This window comes from Alligator sinensis, unplaced genomic scaffold (genome assembly GCF_000455745.1).
Source record: "Alligator sinensis unplaced genomic scaffold, ASM45574v1 scaffold1428_1, whole genome shotgun sequence".
Taxonomy (NCBI): Eukaryota; Metazoa; Chordata; order Crocodylia; family Alligatoridae; genus Alligator; species Alligator sinensis.
Window position 1 is genome coordinate 92061 of NW_005843522.1, and position 12340 is coordinate 104400.

At 45.5% G+C, this 12340-nt stretch overlaps 1 pseudogene; it reads right to left on the reverse strand.

The window, feature by feature from the left end:
• The window catches only part of LOC106723307, an 18662-nt pseudogene extending 6357 nt beyond the window's left edge, over positions 1 to 12305 (reverse strand).
• Between the last annotated feature and the right edge of the window lie 35 nt (positions 12306 to 12340).

Genomic DNA, 12340 nt, shown 5'->3' on the forward strand with positions numbered 1-12340 from the left:
CCCCCAGACATCTGCTGGGAGGGCAATACAGCAGTGCACAGGCAATCCAGGAAGTTTTTGGAGAGTGCACAACTTGCTACTGCAAGAGTTGGAGAGGCCAACCAGAGGCCATGCTCTTTTTGACCCGCTGGTCACAAACAGGGAAGAATTGGTGGGGAATGTAGTAGTGGATGGCAACTTGGGTAGCAGCAACAAGATGATTGAGTTCAGGATCCTGAGGAAAGGAAAGGAGAAGAGCAGCACATTAAGGACCCTAAACTTAAGAAAAATAGACTTTGACTACCTCAGGGATCTGATGGGCAGGATTCCCTGGGAGGCCAGTCCGAGGGAGGAAAGGAGTCCAGGAGAGCTGGCTGTATTTTAAAGAAACCTTATTGAGGGTGCAGGAACAAACCATCCAGGTGCACAAGGAGACTAGCAAGTATGGCAGAAGACCAGCTTGGCTTAGCAGAGAACTATTTGGTGAGCTAAGACACAAAAAGAAGCTTATAAGGTGTGGAAATGTGGACAGATGACTAGGGAGAAGTATAAGAGCATTGCTCGGGCCTGCAGGGATGAAATCAGAAAGGGCAAAATGCCACTGGAGTTGCAGCTAGCTAGAGAGATGAAGGATAACAAGAAGGGTTTTTACTAGTACGTCAGCAACAAGAAGATGATCAGGGAAAGTGTGGGCCCACTCCTGAATGCGGGAGACAACATAGTGACCGATGGCGTGGAAATGGCTGAAATACTCAATGCCTTTTTTAACCTCAGTGCTCACAGGGGAGATCAGCTCCCAGACTATGGCACCCGGCAGGACAGTTTGGGGAGAAAAGAGTAGCCAACAGTGGCAAAAGTACAGCTTAGAAACTTTTTAGAAAAGCTGGACATGTACAAGTCCATGGGGCTTGAAACATTGTATTCAATGTACCCGAGGGCAGTACCATAGCGAGGAGGGGGTGAGTGGGGTGACTGCCCTGGGTGCTGAAGCGAAGGGGAGATAACAAATACTGCCCAGCTGGGGCAAGGCATGGGATGGAGCTGCAAATGGCTCATTTGGGGTGGCACAAGAAGTGGGGGGACAGCTCCCACCATTATGTGCACTCCCAGGCAAGTACAGGGGCATGTGCCCCCTGGATCTGTGCTCGGGGTGAGGGTGGGCTGCCTCTGCGGACTTGCCCCAGGTGCCAAATTCCTTTGCTACAGCACAGACCACGGGTGCTGAGGGAGTTGGCTGATGTGCAGAGCTGTGCAGACAAACAGTGTTCCCTAAGTATTTGAACATGGTGGCGTCAATCCCAAACTTGTAATTCTAGAAAGCACTCAACCCACAGGGGTTAGAGGCTGGAGCAGGAGACAGCCCTCTTGAGTTTTCATAGGACCTCAGAAAAATAGATCTGGAACGGACCTCTGGATGTCATCGACTCCAGCCCTCTGCTTGACTAGGTTCATTGTTTTCCACAGCAAATCTCTGTCTAGCCTTTTACTCAAAGTGCACAGGCAACAACCATCCTACGAAGGATGGCAAACCCCACCATGGTCCTTTCCGTTTGACCATATGTTGAAATTCCTTCCTGATTCCAAATATAGAGATCTGTCTGATCCTGACCGTACAGCTAGTGACCTTGCGATATTAGTCCGAGCAGGAGCTTCAGCACACTCAGTCAAAATCCAGAGCCTTGGCTGCAGCCAACACCCAAGGCTTCTAAATCTGGCAGAAAAGAAAAACCAAACACCTGTACCAAATGTAAGAGAAATGAAAATCTTTCCTGATCCCATGCAGCGAACAGCAAAGACCAGAGGAATGGGAAACAACCAGAGAAGAACATGGAGGTAGCTATTCCTAGATTATCCCTGACCAATGCTTATTCATCCCCTTGAACACCTCCAATGATGGGAGATTTCACAGCTTCCCTAAGCAGTCTAGTCCGCTGCCTCATTGGTCCATCAGTGAAGAAGTTCCTCAGATACCCAATCTAAACCTACTTCACTGGTATTTTGGATTCTCTCTTCTCCCCTTCTATACTCCCCTCTGTCCTGCTCCCCCTCAGCCCTTGCCCCCATTCCTTCAGTTCTCCCATAGTAACATGTATGTGGACATCATCCCACCTTTCCCCCAAGCTATGGTCATTGCACGTCACCCTTATCTGCCCATCTACCACATTGTTCCCTCTCTTTCCACACATGCATCCAGCTGGGCTTGATGTGCTCTCCTGCATTGCAGTACTTAGTGTATATCTTTACATTTCTGTTTGCTCTTTATTCCTGTCTCACTTCCTGGGGAAGTCTTGGTTAGAGTCGAAACCCAGTAATGGACCAGGGGATGGCCCCATGTACAAGACAAATGTGATAAATTGTAGACTAATTTAGAAAATTAGGGCTGGAAGCAGCATCTGGAAGTCTAACCCCCTGTAAAGGCATGATTATTCCTATCCAAACTACCCCATACAAAACCTTTTTGTAACCTGTTTCTAAAAGTATGCAGTCACCCTGTCACACCACTACAACACATATTACCCACAGACACTAAAACCACCATAATCTGCCACAGGTAAAACCAGGAGATGAAGACTGTCAGCATCTTGTAGCTGCAAGGGTTTTAAAACACATTTATGAGATGCGAATAAGGCAGCCATGCCCCCTATTCCAGAGGAAGGACCCCCACTCCATCACGCCACTCCAAATCTCTACCAATCTGACTATGTGGTTAGATTCCTTCCTTCTCCCAAATTTGGTGATTGTCATGATGACCCTGAGTGGATAGGGAAAACCCTTTATCCTTGGCTGCAGTCAACACCCAGGGCTTCTGAGGAAAGGGCGTCGGGGGAAAGGCGTACCCTGACATGTGTAGCAACAGGAGTGGGGGGGAATCCTCCCCAGCCCCTTGTTGCAACTATCAATGTCCAGAAACATTGGCCCACTGATAGACACAGCCTGAATTAGAAGCCAGAGTGAGATCCTCTGATGTGTGATCAGCAGTAGATCAAATGAATCATGATGGTACCTTGTGGCTTTACAATCTGTGAATCCAGGGGTGTTTGCCCATGGCCTCTGCTTCTGAGCTGTGCAAGGCTCTAGGGACTGAGTCCCGCAAGTCCTTATAAAAGATGAATAGACAAATCACTGCTCTGCAGCTTCAGTCCTTTTATTCCAGTAAAGCTGCAAGTCAGCTACACACAGAGCTCTTCGTCAAGGAGAAATGATTTTGATCTCCTCCTCTCAGTTCTGTCACAGAGTGAGGAGTGGACAACTCGGTGAAGCCTGTACATCTGGCATCTAGATAGTGCAGTGGTGGGGGAACAAGAGACTGGATATAGTAGGATGGTTAGTAACCAAGCCGTCCTAACATTCAAGGACCTAAAGTAGGAAACTGAAGACAAAACCATTAAGATGAGCACAGTAAGTAATATATTCAAATCAGTATTGTTTGGGTGTTAAGCCAGAGGAACATCTGGAACAGAATGATGAATTATTGTTAAAAATTCTTTAGGAGCTTTATTCTCCATTTAAGAAAATTTCTACTGTTGGTCAGAAAAGTTAAACATATAAGTACATGTATGAAAAATGGAGTGTTTCTGTCCTGAAACTACTACCTTTATTACAGTACTATAACTGGGGGGGGGCAAACAGGGCAGCAGCCCCAGGCACGGCCTTTGTGGAGGGGGAAACATAGCCATGACCACAGGTCAGCACCGTGGCAGGAAGAGCTGCCCTGTGCATGACAGCTTCCCTGGGCTGGGAGCTGCCCTGCTATCATATCTTCCTTTTTTGAATTACCCCTGAAGTACTCTACCTTTATTACAGTACTATAACTGGGGGGGGGCAAACAGGGCAGCAGCCCCAGGCACGGCCTTTGTGGAGGGGGAAACATAGCCATGACCACAGGTCAGCACCGTGGCAGGAAGAGCTGCCCTGTGCATGACAGCTTCCCTGGGCTGGGAGCTGCCCTGCTATCATATCTTCCTTTTTTGAATTACCCCTGAAGTACTAAGAGTAATACAGCTTCTTGGCCAATGTGAATTTTTAGCCTAAACAAATGAAAACTAGGACAATATTTCTGAAGTAGATGGGTTACAAAATGTAGAGCAGAACTGAAGGAACTTGATAGCTCATGCTTGTATATATTTCTGAGATTTGAGGCCAGTTGACAAGCAAATGACAAAGCTAAGTGTGCAATCTTTCCAGAAGAATTACCGCACTCCAGCAGACTCCAGCATCATGTGTATCAGCGTCTTCGTGCTGGAAAACGTCGGAAGGGTGCCCATTCAATGAGCTTCAGTTCAAAGTCTCCTGGCGCCATTTTTCATCACGGGAATGCTGATACATGTGGTGGTCCAGGCGCTTTTGATTAGCGCAGCCTTTGGAGATATGCAAATTAGAGTGCCCCCCACCCCCACTCTCTAAAAGCACGTATATAAATGCCCTATGATACTTGCTGTGTCTATGCTATATGTCCCTAGTAAAATGAAAATACAATGGCATGGCTTTTTTGACTTCACAACTTCATACTCAGCTACTTGTGGGTCAGATTCAGGCACTGACATTCATGAAATGATAGGATTTGAACATCTCCAATGATGGAGATTTTACAACATCCCTAATCAGTTTAGTCCACTGCCCCATTGGTACATCAGAGAAGACGTTCTCCTTATACCCAATCTGAACCTACTTTATTGGTGTTTTGGATTTTTCTCTTCTCCTCCTCTCTACTCCCTTTTGTCAAGCTTCCCTCCTGCCCTTGCCCCCATTCTTTCAGATCTCCAGTGTTAACAAGTAAGTGAACATCATTCCACTTTTCCCCCAAGCTAAGGTAGTATGTGTCAGCCTCATGTCTTATCTAACACTTGCTACCATGTCATTGGTCCCTCTCTTTCTACAAATGCCTCCACCTGGGCATGTGGGCTCTCCTCCACTGCAGTACTTAGGATGAAAGAGCAGACAATCCACTGAAAACTTCTCCATTTTCACAGACATGGGAAATGTATAAGGTTTAGTCAGGGGGTCTCTGCAAAAGCACTAGAACAATACTTCTCCTGCCCACTTTTTGGATGCAATGTGATGATATTCTGAAGAGAGAAAAAAAATTCTTGAAAATGTAGTGAGTTTAGGAACCCTTATCTTTCATCAGAAAACTGCCTTTCAACTGAAAATAAGGAGGCCCTCCAAAAATCAAGTTATAAAAAAAAAATCAATTGCAGACGGAAATGGTGGAGGTATTCTCTTACTTGCTCTTCTCCTCACACAGCCATTCCCTTTCCCTCCACAGGCATCCCAAAAGGCACTGTGGATGATGACGTCCAATTGCACCGCTGTGACTGAGTTCCTACTCCTGGGGTTCTCCAGTGCCCTGGAACTGCAGATCTTGCACTTGGCCAGTTTTCTAATAATATACCTGGCAGCCCTCATTGCCAATCTCCTTGTTACCACGCTCATAGCCGTTGACAGCCACCTCCACACCCCGATGTACTTCTTCCTCCTCAATCTGTCCACCCTCAACGTCGGATCCATCTCTGTCATTGTCCCCAAATCCATGGCCAATTCCATACTGAACACCAGGCTGATTTCCTATTCTGGATCTGTCACCCAAGCTTTTTTCTTCCTCTTCTTCATTACAGCAGACCTCGCCATCCTCATCATCATGGCTTCTGACTGATACATCACCATCTGCAAACCACTGCACTATGCGACAGTGATGAACAGGAGAGCTTGTCTGCAAATAGCAGTCATGGGCTGGAGCACGGCTCTTCTGTCCTCTGCCCTGCACACGGGGAACACCTTTAGGCTGCCCTTCTGCCACTCCAACATCATCAACCAGTTCTTCTGTGAAATCCCCCAGCTCCTTAGTATCTCTGGCTGGATGCGTTTACTAGTGAAATTCAGAGTCTTATCTTTGGTGCATGTTTAGGTCTTGTTTGCATTGCGTTTATATTTGTGTCTTATATTCAGATATTCACTACTGTACTGAGAATCCCCTCTGAGCGGGACCGGCATAAAGCAGTTTCCACCTGTCTTCCCCACCTCATTGTTGTTGCCTTGCTGGGTAGCACTGATCTGACTGACCATATGAAGCCCACACTGGGTCCCCATCAGCTCTGGACCTCATGCTGTCTGTTCTGTATTCTTTGATCCCACCAATGATGAATCCAGTCATCTACAGCATGAGAAACAAGGACATCAAAGCAGCACTATGGAAACTAATGAGATGAAAGTGATTTATTGTGATGAAGATTTCAGTTATTCTCCAGTGACTGTGGTTTCACTGAACATTTTTATAGAAACTGAGCTGTTATGATACCAATTAACTCCAGCAGTGACAGTAGTGGAGTTTTTATAGAAACAATCAACTGTGTTATTCATACAGATGTATATAACTAATGTCACTTGTGTTTATTTAGGTTTACACCATTCTAAATAACCTCTCTAATTTTCACTCTATATCTCACTGAACTAGTTAGTCTCTAAGATACCACTCTGTTCTCGATAATCATTTTCTATCTCTTAAATTTTATCTTTGATGCTGATATTGCCATTTGTTAGTGCACTGTTGCAACAGCTTTTAAGTACCTTAAATATTTATTAGAAGCCTTGGTGGAGAATATCACTGGATCTTTCTCTTGTCTGGGTTAAAAAGTTTTCTTGAGGTTTGATTATTTGAGATCTGGAAGGAGGGTATGAAAAGGTTTAATAGGGAATGATAATGGTTTAGATAGTGGGTGTCAGTGATTATTCAGGTGCTGGTTCTTTCAGTTATGCTTTCCTTGTACAGGTTTTGCAAGAGTGCTAATGGTTTTCTTCCCCACAACACTGAAGAGATGGAAATGATTTCCTGTAAGTGTGTACACACTACAGCTCATGTGCACATCATGACTGTAGTGATGCTGGATTTTGGCTGTCCTTGTATTCCACTATAGGGAGGCTTTAGATAGTTAAACCTGGGGATGTTGGCACCTGATTTAAGTATAACCAGCCCAAATGATGTTCACGCTGCTAGTCTCTAAATCCTTTCAGGACCAGTAGCATCTACTTTCACCTTCCCAACAAGCAGACTATGCCAAGAACTCCAATAATGCAAATAGTGTGACCTTGCTTAGAATGGATGTAAAAGGAAACTCAGTAGAGACCACAATCTGTTACCATACAACTGTACTGAAAGTGGGACTTGTATTCTTTGGGAGATCGGGCAAGGTATGAAATCTGTTTTTCTTTCAAATCAGAAAGAATAATCAACATTTCCCAGAATGCCCTAAATGACAGCATCCTCCAAAATAAAAAAAAATTAAAATCAGCTGAAGATAATAACTTCTGAGAGTGAGTTTAAGTAACTGTCCAGAATTGACACCCAAAAGGGAATTTTGAAAGTTATGAATCAGCTAGTTTGACGCGTACTGACTCCTACTGTTGGGCAATTTGAAGCTAGTTCAGGAAACGTGGTTTTCATACAAGAAACAGAAACAAGGAGAAGTCTGTGTTGAGCTGAAAGGCAGAGAGGTGGCAGAATCTCCTTCCTTAGAGGTTCTTAAGACTGGGCTAGACCAAGCCAGAGTTGGCATGATCCAACTGGAGATAGTCTTTCTTTGACTGCAGGTATAGGGATTTGTCTGACCCAGAGTGGTGGGGCAAGACTCCCTAACTCATGATCTTGTGGCTTTAGTTTGAGCAGGAGCTTTGGCATATCATTCAAAATCCCCAACCTTGATTTCAGCCAACAGCCAATGCTGGACTAGATGATGCCCTGAAGTCCCTCCCATCCCTTCATTTTCTATGCTTTTATCATTATATGAGAGGAGTGGTGTTGTAAAACTCTGAGGGATGTTTTCCCTGTAGCTAACGCTGCTGTAAACCAATGACTAATCTTAGGGTCATAGAAAATAAGGGTTGAAATGGACCTCAGGAGACCATCGTGTCCAACATACTAGTCAAAGCAGGGCAGGTCTAAACTTGATAATCTCACTCAAGGCTTTGTCTATCTGGGTGTTCAAAACCTCCAAGGATGGAGCTTCCACCACCTCTCTGGGTAGCCTGTTCCAGTGCTTTACTACCCTCCTGATAAGATTTTTTTTCCTAATATCTAAATTGAACTCAAGACCATTGCTCCTTGTTCAATCATCTGCTACCCTGGAGAACAATAGGGTTCCATCGTCTTTGTAACGACCCTTGAGGGAGTTGCAGGCTGCTATTAAACACCATCTTGGTCTTCTCTTCACCAAACTAAATAAGCCCAGTTCCTTCAGCCTTTCCTCATAACTCATGTAACCTGGCCCCTTATCCATTTTTCCTGCCCTCCAGTAGACTCTCGCCAGTCTGTCTACATCCTTTCAGTAGTGGGAGGCACAAAGCTGGACACAGTACTCCAGATGTGCTCTCACTGATGCCAAACATGCGGGAAGAATCACTTCCTTTGATCTTCTGGTTATGCTCCTGGTTATACAGCACAATTGCCATTGACCTTCTTTGCAACAAGGGCACAGTGTTGGCTCATATTCACCTTCTGGCCCACTGTAACTCCTAGGTCCTGCTACTAAGCCAGTCAGTCCCCAGTCTGTACTAGTGCATAGGATTGTTCCATGCTACATGCAGGATTTTGCACTTGTTAGTGAACTTCATGAGATTGCATTTGGTCCAATCCTCCAATTTGTCGAGGTCTCTCTGAATCAGCCCTGCCCTCAAGCATATCTTTTACTCCCCCAGCTTGGTGTCATCTGCAGAATTGCTAAGGGTGTGCTCTATGCCATCTTCCCAGTTGTCGACAATGATATTGAAATTAAATTAGTTCTGGACCCAAAACCTGTAGCCACTCCACTTGATACTGGCTGCCAGATAGACATGGAGGAAGGCATGGGGGGTGACGGGAAACCTGGTTCTTATCTAACCATAAGTTAAAATTCCTTCCTGATCCCAAGTACAGGGTTTTGTCTGACCTAGAGTGGAGGGCCAAGACTCCCTAGCTCATGATCTTGGGGGTTTAGTCTGAGCAGGAGCTTTGGCATATCAGTCAAAATCCCCAACCTTGATTTCAGTTAGCACCCAATGCTTCTAAAGGTAGAAGAAATGCCCCACCCCATGACTTACATGTAGCAAAAGGAGGTGGGAGAAAACCCTTCCTTATCCTGTGCAGCAAACAGCAAAGGCCAGAGGAATTGGAAATAACCAAAGAACATGGATGTAGCTATTCCTAGATCATGCCTGACTAATGCTTATCCATCCCCTTGAACACCTCCAATGATTGAGATTGTGCAACATTCCTAATCAGTCTAGTCCACTGCTCCATTGGCTCATGAGTGAAAACTTTCTCCTGATAACGAATCTGAACCTACTTTATTGGCGTTTTGGATTTTCTCTCTTATCCCTGTCTCTACTCCCCTCTGTCCTTCTTCCCTCTGGCCCTTGCACCCATTTCTTCAGACCTTCAATGTTAACATGTATGTGGAAATCATTGCACTTTTCCACCAAATTAAGGTCAGTATGTGTCAGCATCATCTGCTCATCTACCACTTGCTACCATGTCATTGGTCCCTCTGTTTCTACCCATGCACCCATCTGGTCTGGTGTGCTTTCCTCCATTGCAGTACTTAGGAAGAAAGAGCAGACAGGACTCTAAGGAGGAACACCATCTTGCTTCCTAGGGAAGTCTTAGTTAGAGTCCAAACCTGGGAGCTGAGCAGGGGATGGTCCCATGTACAAGAAAGAGCAAACAGAACTGTAAAGATGAACACCATTTGGCTCCAAGGGAAACTCCTAGTTACTCTGTAATTTATCACACTTGCCTTGAGCATAGGACTATTCCCCAGTCAGTTGCTCAGTTTGGACTCAAATAGAAATGAAGGACTGGAAGCAGCTTCTGGAGGACCAGCCTCCTCCTCAGGGCACAATCTCACCTATCCAAACTATCACATATGCAACCTTGTTTAAACTGGTTCTAAAACTATGCAGTCACCCCGTCACACTATATTGCCCACAAGAATATTGCCTACACTAAACTATATTGCCCACAAACACTAACTGTACCACAATCTTCCGCAGGCAAAAAAGGAGACAAAGACTGTCAGTGTCCTGCTCCTGCAAGTGTTTTCAAACACATTCAAGATATACAAAGAAGGCAGCCAGACCCCCCAATTACAGAGAAACGATGCTCCTTTCCCCACAAGTCTCTGCACATCTGACTCTGTAATAAACTTCCTTCTAGCTCCCAAATGTGGTGATTCGCAGGTCCCTGGGGGGACAGGGAAAACGCTTTACCCTGGGCTGCAGCCAACCCCCAGTGCTGCTGAGGATTGCAGGTTTGTCGGGAGAGGAGGGCCCTGACACCGTTAGCAACAGGAGGGGGAAAAATTACTGCCATCCCCCATTGTAATTTGCAAAGCTTAGAGACATTGGCCCCCAATAGACGCACCCTGTTACAAGCCACAGCAAGAGCCTCTGACATGTGGTCAGTAGTAGGTCAATGAGAGGCTCTGGACAGTCCTTCTGGCTTCAATATCTGTGAATCCAGCATGTTTGCCCATGGACTCTGCTTCTGAGCTGTGCAGGGCTCTAGGGAAATAGTCCTACAAGTCCTCCCAACATATACATAGACAACTCACTGACTGCGATTTCAGTCCCTTCATTGCAGTAAAGCTCCAAGTCAGCTGCACGCCCAGCTCTTCTTCAGGGACTCATCATTTTGGATCAACTCCTCTCAGTTCTCCCACAGAGTGAGGAGTGCACGACCCAGAGAAACCTGTACCCCTGGCATCTAGATAGCACAGTGATGGGGGGCAAGAGATTGGAGGCAGGAGTAGATGGTCATCAATCAAACTGTCCTGGCATTCAAGAATTTAACGTGGGAAACTGAAGACAAAACCATTAAGACGAGTGCAGTAAGTAATATATTCAATAATTCAATAATGTTTGGGTTTTAAGAAAGATGAACATTTGGAACAGAATTGGGAGCAAAAAGAAGGGTCAGGGTAGCATAGGATCTCTACACGACAAACTTGGACAATTAATGACAGATAGGGGGGACAAAACTGAGCTCTTCAATGAGTTTTTTGCCTCTCTATTCCTCATCTCGGATCAGCCCATTGGATCATAGACAGGAACAAAAGGGATACGAGCCCACCACCTCTTAGCAGCCACTTAGTAAAGACACACCTGGAAGGGCTGGACCTGTTTAAATCAGCAGCCCCGGGTGATCTTCATTTACAGGTGCTGAAGGAATTGCCAGTGTCACAGGAGAGCCACTGGCACGGATGCTTGAGCACTCTTGATGCTCAGGTCAGATCCCAGAGGACTGGAAAAGGGCCAATGTGGGGCAGAGTTAACACACTAACGGATAGGGAACAAATCCAGGCCGATCTGGACAGGTTGGAAAAGTGGGTGGAACAGAATACGATGCAGTTCAATAAGGACAAATGCGAAGTGCTGCACCTAGGGAAAACGATTCACCGACATGCTTACAGGCTGGAGGATGACCTTCGCAGCAGCACAGCAGCAGGAAGGGATCTTGGAGCTGTTATTGATACCAAGATGAACATGAGTTGTCAATGTGATGAAACAATCAATAAAGTTAACCGCACTTTATCATGCATTAGCAGGTACATGACAAACAGGTCCAGGGAGGTGATACTTTCCCTTTATGTGGTATTGCTTAGGCCACAGTTGGAGTACTGCGTCCAATTTTGGGCACCAAGTCACATGGACCTGGAACGGACCTACACCTCATGTGAACTGGCATGGACCATTGGACTAGAAAGGAGCGAGGCCAGTTTATGCCAGTGTGATAGAGCACTGATAATTTCTCCATTTTCACAGAAATAGCAAATGTATAAGGTTTAGTCAGTGGCAGTAACAAGGTCTCTGCAAAATACTGGCAAAATACTTCTGGCTGCTTTTTGGATGAAATGCCTATTTGATTTTTTTTAAAAGTATCACAAAAAATTTCATAACTTTAGGAACCCTGATTTTTCATGATTTTTTTTTTAGTGCCGCCTTATTTTTCCATTGAAAGGCAGTTTTCACAAGTCACGTATGAATGGACAGAAATAGTGGGGTTATTCTCTTCCTTCCTTTTCTCCTGACACAGCCATTCCCTTTCCCACTACAGGCATCCCAAAAGGCACTGTGGATGATGATGTCCATTTGCATGGCTGTGACTGAGTTCCTACTCCTGGGCTTCTCCAATGCCCTGGAATTGGAGATCTTGCACTTGGCCAGATTTCTAATACTATACCTGGCAGCCCTCATTGGCAATCTCCTTGTTATCATGCTCATAGCCTTTGACAGCCACCTCCACACCCCGATGTACTTCTTCCTCCTCAATCTGTCCATCCTCGACATCGGATCCATCTCTGTCATTGTTCCCAAATCCATGGCCAATTCCATA